The 10669-nt window shown below is 43.6% G+C and overlaps 1 long non-coding RNA gene across 1 annotated transcript; it reads left to right on the top strand.

Annotated features, from left to right (window-relative positions):
- Window positions 1-976: 976 nt before the first annotated feature.
- LOC110525416 (uncharacterized) lies at window positions 977-10035 on the top strand. Its single transcript, XR_002473754.3, has 2 exons — window positions 977-1567; window positions 8337-10035. It is a non-coding gene; the product is annotated as an uncharacterized LOC110525416 (long non-coding RNA).
- The last annotated feature ends 634 nt before the right edge of the window (window positions 10036-10669 follow it).

Genomic DNA, 10669 nt, shown 5'->3' with positions numbered 1-10669 from the left:
AGCCAGGCTGAGGTATGCTCTCCCAACAGTCTTCTTTCATCTTCAGCTTTTGATGTGATTACACTACACAGAATTGGCAGACAGGCTGTGGATGAGAAAGCCACAGAACAAAGGCAAGGGGAAATTAAGTTTAATTTTGAATTTAGTCTCTCTCTCTACCTCTCTTACTCACATACTGTATACACTCGCTTGCTCGTACACACACACACACACACACACACACACACACACACACACACACACACACACACACACACACACACACACACAGGGAAATTCGTATTTGAGGGAAGACATTGATAGGCAGACAGTATGTCATGTCCGATTAGAGCAGGTCACTGTCACACCGACTGTGTTTGTATGTGTATGCATGTGTGTGCATGTGCGTGTGTGCATGTGCGTGCATGTGGTGTGTGTGTGAGTGCATACATGGAGTTTATCAGTGTCTTAGTGTATGTTTTCTGTGTCTATGAGTGCACATAATAGTTGTAAAATTATTTTGAACCTACACATCAAGGGGTCAATTAAAGTAATTCAATACAAGAAGTATTACTTGCTGTTTGGTGTTTTCAATAAACAATAGCCCAAGCTAAACTGTTTGTGTGTAAACAAACCTATTTTGTGCTAAGCCCAAGCGGAATTTTAACTTTCTATTCTTCAAGAATATATAGGCCTAGACTACATAAAAAATTCTACACACTGGTTGAATCAACCTTGTTTCCACGTCATTTCAATGAATTTGCTTTGAACCAAGGTGAAATGAATGTTGAATTGACCTCTGTGCCCAGTGTGTTATGACCATTGGACAGATCCCAGATCAAACCTTTAAAATAGTTGATTGAATCTGTTGTTGCTCCGGGGTTTATCCTGCTTTTCCGGGGGAGATTTTGTCTGACGCTGGGTCTGGTCTGAAAAGAGCTTTGTCTTCACCCCCCCCCCCCCCCCCCCCTCCCCCCCCACGCTCTGAAAGGAGTACAGGGGGACAGCTTGCCGCCTTGCATACTAAATGCAATGCCGCCTTACCAATTCGTGCAATGACATAGCTGTTTTCATTTCAGGTGGCAGCATTTCAATGTCAGGAAGTTCACTATGATGATTTTCTAGGGCGTTATATATAATGGGACAGTGTATATTACAGTAGCCTATACACCACAATGTGTGAGAGAGAAAGCCATTGATGGGATGTTCTTGGAGTTAGCCTATAGGCTACTTAAAAAAGCTGAATCTCCTCTGTGCCTGAGCAGCGAGAGGGAGGAGAGGGAGAGAGGGAGTGTGCGACATCACAGTGATTCACATTGACAGTGACATCACTACTCAACTAACGGGTGGGACTTCGCAGGCTTTCTCATTCCAGCAGTGTTCTGTGGATATTGAATCACTACCTAACTGTCAGGAAAATGTGCCTGGTACTTGGTGGCAACTGCCTTGTCAAACAATAATAATGCACTTTTGTGCCTTAACTTTATTCCTGAGAATGAAACAGAATCCGTTGCAGAGTCTGCTCGACGTTGGATCTGTGCATATGTTGATTCCGGATGGTGCGATCTGCGGAATGAAGCGGGAACAGGTGAGTGAGCGAGGGTTTGTGGGGGCATTTTTTAAGTGCCTATTGGTCTAAGTTATTGATGATGACTATCGTTAGAATAGAACAAGTTGAACAACAGTAGCACAAAATGTTTTTCTCAGATTTTCCCACACTGTGACGGAAACTGTCATTTATAGAGTGGTTTTAGGTATTATCAACAGTAAAATACTCTGAGATGTTTTACTGCAGCATACTGTAAATTATGGTACATTGTGGGAAATTTGCTGTATTTCCAATGGTGCTGTAATTCCACCCCACAGAATACAGTACCAAACCAAATCTATGGATCGCTAAAAATCTTTAGACCACTAGTGGGTCCATGGTATTGTTGTTTCTGGCTCATTAACCCTTTACACTCGTGGGAATTTGGCATATATGGATAAATTGAATTAATATGATTTTATTAGGATCCCCGTTAGCCGAAGCCAATGGTGACAGCTAGTCTTACTGGGGTCCGATACATAACGAAAAATACATTACTGACAAAATACTTTACAAATTACATACATTTAAAAACATTAACATGTCGTGTGCATGTGTGTGTATCTATCAGTTACACATACATGTCAATACATACACACATAAAGTAGGTCACATGGGGGAGAGGAGTTGTGCCATGAGGTATTGCTGTATTTGTTAAAAAAAAAAAGATTTGCTGCCCTCTTGCACTATATGAGATGGAAGGGTGTTCCATGCAATCATGACTCTGTATAATACTGTACGATTCCTTTAATTTGTTCTGGACCTGGGGACTGTGAAAAGACCCCTGGCGGCATGTCTGCTGGGGTAAGTGTGACTGTCCGTGCTGTGTGTAAGTTGACTATGCAAGCAAATTGGAATTTCCAAAACATTGTTTCTTATAAAAACAAGAAGTCTATCCACAAATCTTAGCCATGAGAGACTGGCATGCATAGTATTGATATTAGCCCTCTGACTATAATGAAGAGCAAAACCTGCCGGTCTGTTCTGGGCCAGCTGCAGCTTAACGAGGTCCTGACCATATGAATGGATAATAACCAAGATAAAACGTAGCCCTGCAGGACTTGCTTTGAGGACTGTGGTGTCAAAAAGCCAGAGCATCTCTTTATCACAGACAGACCTCTCCCCATCTTTACAACCATTGAATCTATATGTTTTGACCATGACAGTTCATAATCTAAGGTAACAACAATAAATGTAGTCTTCTCAACTTGCTCAACAGCCACACCATTCATTACCAGATTCAGCTGAGGTCTAGAACTTGGGGAATGATTTGTACCAAATACAAAGCTCTTAGTTTTAGAGATGTTCAGTTCTAATTCTAATTCTAAAACTGACTGCAACTCTTTGTTTAGGGTTGTAGTGATTTCACTAGCTGTGGTTGCTGATGCAGATAAGGTCGAATCATCAGAATACATAGACACACAAGCTTTGTTTAATGCTTGTGGCAGGTCATTGGTAGAAATAGAGTAGAGTGCCAAAAGAGCTGCCCTACAATTCACCACATTTTACATGTTTAACATGAAAGAAGCTTCCATTAAAGAAAACCCTATGTGTTCTATCAGAAAGATACAGTGCCTTCAGAAAGTTTTCATACCCCTTGACTTCTTCCACATTTTGTCATGTTACTGAATTCAAAATGTCTACACACAAATCTATACAAAGTATCCCATAATGACGAAGTGAAAACCAGTTTGTTTTTGTTTTTTTCAAATTAATTTATTCATTTACACAAGTATTCACACCCCTGATTCAATACTTTGTGGAAGCACCTTTGGCAATGATACCCAGCTGTGAGTCTTTCTGGGTAAGTCTCTAAGAGCTTTCCACACCTGGATTGTGCAATATTTACACATTATTCAAATCGGTGGTTGATCATTACTAGACAACCATTTTCAGGTCTTGCCATAGATTCAAGTAGATTTAAGTCAAAACTGTAACCCGCCCACTCAGGAACATTCACTGTTTCTTAGTAAGCAACTCCACTGTAGATTAGACTTGTGTTTTAAGTTACTGTCTTGCTGAAAGGTGAATTCATCTCGCAGTCTACAGTCTCTGGTGGAAAGCAGACTGAGATAGGTTTTCCTTTAGAATTTTGCCTGTGATTAGTTCCATTCCGTTTCTTTCTTATCCTAAAAAACTCCCCAGTCCTTAACGATTACAAGCATACCCATAACATGATGCCGACACCATTATGCTTGAAAATATGGAGAGTGGTACTCCGTCATGTGTTGTATTGGATTTGCCCCAACCATAACACTTTGTATTCAGGACACAAAGTGAATTGCTTTGCCACATTTGCAATATTTATTTAGTGCCTTGTTGCAAACAGAATGCATGTTTTGGAATATTCTTATTTTCACTCTGTCGATAAGGTTAGTATTGTGGAGTAACTACAATGTTGTTGATCCATCTTCAGTTTTCACCTATTCTCTCTGTGTGTGTGTGTGTGTGTGTGTGTGTGTGTGTGTGTGTGTGTGTGTGTGTGTGTGTGTGTGTGTGTGTGTGTGTGTGTGTGAGAGAGAGAGAGAGTTACATGATACATGCATGCTCACAACCGTGCACACACAGACACACACACACACACACACACACACACACACACACACACACACACACACACACACACACACACACACACACACACACACACACACACACAGATAGACTCTTATTGTTCGGTTGTGTCCAAGAGAACACAATCTAATCCCCTCATCCACATCCAGCCCCACCCCATTCTAACAAACTCTTGTTGTCCATAGCCATTGCATAACAGTCAGCAGTGGGTTTCTCACTGTATTGACCCTATGGTATTGACCATGTCTGGGGGTGAGGAGACCGGCCTGTATCCTGCACTTTGGACTCACTCGTGACTGTAATCAAATTGACATTCCCTCAGTCAGTCTGTCTGTCCCTAGTTACACCTGAGGCATATTCAGGATGGTAGCAAATAGATAGAAAAGCTTTATGTAGAACATATATGAATGCCTGTCATGTAGAATAGGGAATCATGTTAGCTCTATTCATTGTATTTCTATCTGAAACATTTTGAAAATGTTACCTCGCTGAATATACCCCTGGTCTTTCAACCAGCATGCAATTCCTCCACATCAACACCAGTGGCACCACTGACAGTCTTACAGGGATGGGCAACCACAGTCCTCGGGGGCCGGAGTGGTGTTACACCTTTTCTCCATCCCTAGCTAACACAGCTGATTAAACTAATGTTATTCTAAACTGAAGATCATGATTAGATGATTATTGGAGTCAGGTGTGATATCTGGAGCTGGGACAAAACTGTGACACCAATCAGGCCCTCGAGGACTGGAATTGCGCATCCCTGTAACAGGACGTGTGTCATCCTCAATAGATCCAATACGCACCAGTCCACCAAGTAGGATCCCAAAAATAATGAATGACTGATGTGTGAAACATGATGTGAGATGATCCTTAACTCTGCGCTACTACTTTGCATTCTCCAACACTACCACAGTTCAGATCGGAAGTGAACAGACTCAAGAATGAAAGTATATTGATGCAAACCATTTGGCTTTCCATACTGTATGTTGCACATGAAACGACTCCTTTAAATGATAACCTCCAATGCCACTTCAACCCGCTGCTTTCTTCTTTTCTGTCTGTCTCCAGTCAGATGTTCATCTAATCTACTCTTTCTCCTGTACTCTCTGTGGTACCATGTGGTCTCATTTCCCCTCTCATCGGTAATAGAGCTCAAATCAAATCAAATCAAATCAAATCTTATTTGTCACATACACATGGTTAGCAGATGTTAATGCGAGTGTAGCGAAATGCTTGTGCTTCTAGTTCCGACAATGCAGTAATAACAAGTAATCTAACTAACAATTCCAAAACTACTGTCTTGTACACAGTGTAAGGGGATAAAGAATATGTACATAAGGATATATGAATGAGTGATGGTACAGAGCAGCATAGGCAAGAGACAGTAGATGGTATCGAGTACAGTATGTACAAATGAGATGAGTATGTAAACAAAGTGGCATAGTTTAAAGTGGCTAGTGATACATGTATTACATAAGGATACAGTCGATGATATAGAGTACAGTATATACGTATGCATATGAGATGAATAATGTAGGGTAAGTAACATTATATAAGGTAGCATTGTTTAAAGTGGCTAGTGATATATTTACATCATTTCCCATCAATTCCCATTATTAAAGTGGCTGGAGTTGAGTCAGTGTCAGTGTGTTGGCAGCAGCCACTCAGTGTTAGTGGTGGCTGTTTAACAGTCTGATGGCCTTGAGATAGAAGCTGTTTTTCAGTCTCTCGGTCCCAGCTTTGATGCACCTGTACTGACCTCGCCTTCTGGATGATAGCGGGGTGAACAGGCAGTGGCTCAGGTGGTTGATGTCCTTGATGATCTTTATGGCCTTCCTGTGACATCGGGTGGTGTAGGTGTCCTGGAGGGCAGGTAGTTTGCCCCCGGTGATGCGTTGTGCAGACCTCACTACCCTCTGGAGAGCCTTACGGTTGAGGGCGGTGCAGTTGCTATACCAGGCGGTGATACAGCCCGCCAGGATGCTCTCGATTGTGCATCTGTAGAAGTTTGTGAGTGCTTTTGGTGACAAGCTGAATTTCTTCAGCCTCCTGAGGTTGAAGAGGCGCTGCTGCGCCTTCTTCACGATGCTGTCTGTGTGAGTGGACCAATTCAGTTTGTCTGTGATGTGTATGCCGAGGAACTTAAAACTTGCTACCCTCTACACTACTGTTCCATCGATGTGGATAGGGGGGTTCTCCCCCTCCCTCTGACACCACACTCCGAGGGCCCTCACCTCCTCCCTGTAGGCCGTCTCGTCGTTGTTGGTAATCAAGCCTACCACTGTTGTGTCGTCCGCAAACTTGATGATTGAGTTGGAGGCGTGCGTGGCCACGCAGTCGTGGGTGAACAGGGAGTACAGGAGAGGGCTCAGAACGCACCCTTGTGGGGCCCCAGTGTTGAGGATCGGCGGGGAGGAGATGTTGTTGCCTACCCTCACCACCTGGGGGCGGCCCGTCAGGAAGTCCAGTACCCAGTTGCACAGGGCGGGGTCGAGACCCAGGGTCTCGAGCTTGATGACGAGCTTGGAGGGTACTATGGTGTTGAATGCCGAGCTGTAGTCGATGAACAGCATTCTCACATAGGTATTCCTCTTGTCCAGATGGGTTAGGGCAGTGTGCAGTGTGGTTGAGATTGCATCGTCTGTGGACCTATTTGGGCGGTAAGCAAATTGGAGTGGGTCTAGGGTGTCAGGTAGGGTGGAGGTGATATGGTCCTTGACTAGTCTCTCAAAGCACTTCATGATGACGGATGTGAGTGCTACGGGGCGGTAGTCGTTTAGCTCAGTTACCTTAGCTTTCTTGGGAACAGGAACAATGGTGGCCCTCTTGAAGCATGTGGGAACAGCAGACTGGTATAGGGATTGATTGAATATGTCCGTAAACACACCGGCCAGCTGGTCTGCGCATGCTCTGAGGGCGCGGCTGGGGATGCCGTCTGGGCCTGCAGCCTTGCGAGGGTTAACGCGTTTAAATGTCTTACTCACCTCGGCTGCAGTGAAGGAGAGACCGCATGTTTTCGTTGCAGGCCGTGTCAGTGGCACTGTATTGTCCTCAAAGCGGGCAGGGAAATGGCGCCGAAAAACAGTTTAGAGCTTGCCTGGATCTTCTGTGGCGTGATGCCACATCCAAGAAACCCCACCCATTCTCATTGGTATAAAATTAACTCTATTACCAGGAGTCAATCAAGTGCATCATTGCCACGACCCTTATTCAAAAAAATACCTGTCTTGATTACGATTGGCTGAGAGTGGCAGGGAGAGAGGAGAGAAGTTTGAAATGAGTTTGCCTCACTCAGTCGATGCATGGAGAAGTGTGTGGCCTCATTGGAATGCATTGTAGAGGGATGCATAGAGAGATTAATGAGTTGGTTCTCTATATTAAAGTGTGATTGGAATATCATTCACTATCATAGAAACCATCTCACACTCACTCAGACACACACATGCAGGCCCAGGTTGATATCAACACATCCACAAACCTGCATCTAAACACACACTCACTCAGACACACACATACAGGCTCAGGTTGATATCAACATATCCACAAACCTGCATCTAAACACACACTCACTCAGACACACACATACAGGCTCAGGTTAATATCAACATATCCACAAACCAGCATCTAAACACACACTCACTCAGACACACACATACAGGCCCAGGTTGATATCAACACATCCACAAACCTGCATCTAAACACACACTCACAGGGTCCACTACACAAACAAATAAGAATTTGCAGTTAGATTACATGTTTATAATATCTGTAGATTACTTTTGCAGTTAGATTACATATTTCTAATATCTGTAGATTACATTTGGACATGTTTTAAGTATTGTGGACTCTTAAGAAGACTGCTTTCAGTGTTTGAATCAAGTTCAATGACATCTATTGCTCTTAAGACACCTCATGTAGTGAATCAGCTGTTAGTAAAATGGTCATCCATCCCCAGTTAAAACCTGTAGTGTGCTAGTCTGGCCTGGAGAACAGGTCCCCTTAGGAAAGAGCATGGTCACCTTGAGTACATTGTCCCCTCTCCGGGAGGTCCAGACCCGGGGAAAGACTGCCCATTATCTCAGTGTGTACTATATGTTTGTGTGTAAGACGGTTGTTCACATAGGTGCATCTACATATTTAAAATGTGTGTACATGTTCATGCATTAAATCTCACATTTTCCTCTTTACTCAGGGGCCACTTGTTGGGGCTAACACAAGAGACAGCAGAGTATGAAGCCCACAGCGGACCGTGGACTAGGATGTGCCAGTAAACCTCTGAGTCGGGCTTGAGTGGAACTTGGAGGATTTGTATTCATAGAACTTGACATTCGGTGTGAACCAGGACGCTGACCATGGAGACAGAGCTGAGCACTGGTCTCTCTGCATGGACCATCATGGCCATTGTGTGTAACTCTGTAGTGGGCGTCCTCACCCTTATCCTCTTTGTCATCCTCTACAAGGCCTGCAAGGTGCCCTCTTGCCAAGAGAGGTCAGCAGTGCTGACAGTAGCCCGGGAGCAGAAATGAGGGGCGAGCAGAAATGCTTACTGACTACAGCCTGATGATGGACGTACAGAGGAAAAACACTTCTTGGCCAAACAGACTGCCACTGACTGTTAACTAACACAATGAGTGAACACTAAAAAAACAATGTTTTGGGGTCCTTATCTGTCAAGTCATTCTCTCCATCGATTTCTCTATCACCCCCCTCCCCACACCTCTTTCTTTCTGCCTCTCTTTGTCTCTCCCTACCACATTACGTAAACAAAAACACCAGCATAAATCCTCTTATCTCCTTGGCTCTGCTCTGGGACTGTCCATCTGTCAGTCTGTTTACACTCAGCAGCCTGGCCTCCCCCTGCTCATCTGCACTAAACCACAATCTGGGGAATGAGGAAAAGGGTAAATGAGAAAGGAAATGAGGAGAGCGAGAGGGAGTGATAGAGGGAAAGAGAACAGCCCTCATCTAATCAGAGACAACTTGATGTTGACTAACTGGAGAAATAATGATGCCAGGGATAGTGAAATAGACCACAAGAGAGGCAGAGCAGAGAGGGAGATAGAGAGAATGATGATGCCAGGGATAGTGAAATAGACCACAAGAGAGGCAGAGCAGAGAGGGAGATAGAGAGATAGATGATCCCAGGGATAGTGAAATAGACCACAAGAGAGACAGAGCAGAGAGGGAGATAGAGAGAATAATGATGCCAGGGATAGTGAAATAGACCACAAGAGAGGCAGAGCAGAGAGGGAGATAGAGAGATAGATGATGCCAGGGATAGTGAAATAGACCACAAGAGAGACAGAGCAGAGAGGGAGATAGAGAGAATAATGATGCCAGGGATAGTGAAATAGACCACAAGAGAGGCAGAGCAGAGAGGGAGATAGAGAGATAGATGCGGAACAAAGGACGGACGTGAAAGGGGAAGAGGGAAAAGGATGTTTTGATGAGGTGTTGTTTACTAAAAGAACGCTCAAGGCCCTCTGTGACTTCGAAGTCTCCAGCACCCACAGATCAACTCTCAAGGGTTTATGAAAAACAACGACTGAGGGAAATGAAAGGAACACTTTCATATGTCTGTCTGCCACTGAATGGGCTCCTATAAAACACAAAGGTATTGTTATTTATAGACAAGCTTCCAAAGGCGTGACACTCAAAGAGATAATGAGACTCAATGTGACTATTTTAAAAAGTATCCTGTAGCTAACGGTGGTGTGACGCAGAAAATCAAAATGACTTCCTGAAACAGATGGATCTACCATGTACTGTGCCATGTCATTCAGCATTCCATACATGTAATTATGACGGTGATGCTGTTCTGTAAGAATCATGGACATGGACATTTTCATTGTATTTTTTATTAACTCAATAAAATGTTTTACCTTTGTGTACCTTTGGGGATGTATATTACTGACCTACATAAATCATGTCACCACAACCAGCACAAAATAATAACCATAACATTGTGTTCACAGTGCATGATTATCCATCACAATATTGGGAGGAAAGTGCAACTATTACAATGTGGTAAAGCCAGGGGCTAGCAGGTCACGTTTTCCATAGAGTGTGCGTCTCATTAGTATGCGTCACTGCTGTCGGTGCTTTAAGTTGCTGAATTAGCCTGAATTATCTTTGGAAACCTATGAAAAAACAACTGTGCATTCATGTTCTCAACACTCATTAATATTTCAGGACCTCTGAGCTCTGCAGGTCATTCAGTGTCTCATGTTCATGTGCTCCTGCAACTCCTGATTTACAAATGAATCACTGTTACTGGAGGATACACAGTCAACTCATAGCAATTAGTTAATAAGCCTTGTAGCCTATACACACACATACACAGGTTAACATCTTCCACACAGCTTTAAGGCTTCATGACAGCTAAACTGTTATGAGGTTTGACTCCTCGATTGATCTTTCCCTCTTTTGAGATACCCTAGCAAACCTCCTAATCTATATTACTAGAACACTGCTTGAGAGTGCAGTGGAGTTCCTCCCGTGCAGTGGACATCTCATCCATTGCCT

The sequence above is a fragment of the Oncorhynchus mykiss genome, chromosome 6, assembly GCF_057628025.1.
Source record: "Oncorhynchus mykiss isolate SJ-2025 chromosome 6, ASM5762802v1, whole genome shotgun sequence".
Classification (NCBI taxonomy): Eukaryota; Metazoa; Chordata; class Actinopteri; order Salmoniformes; family Salmonidae; genus Oncorhynchus; species Oncorhynchus mykiss.
Note: the sequence above shows the minus strand (reverse complement) of the source record. Positions and strands in the feature narration are given on the sequence as shown.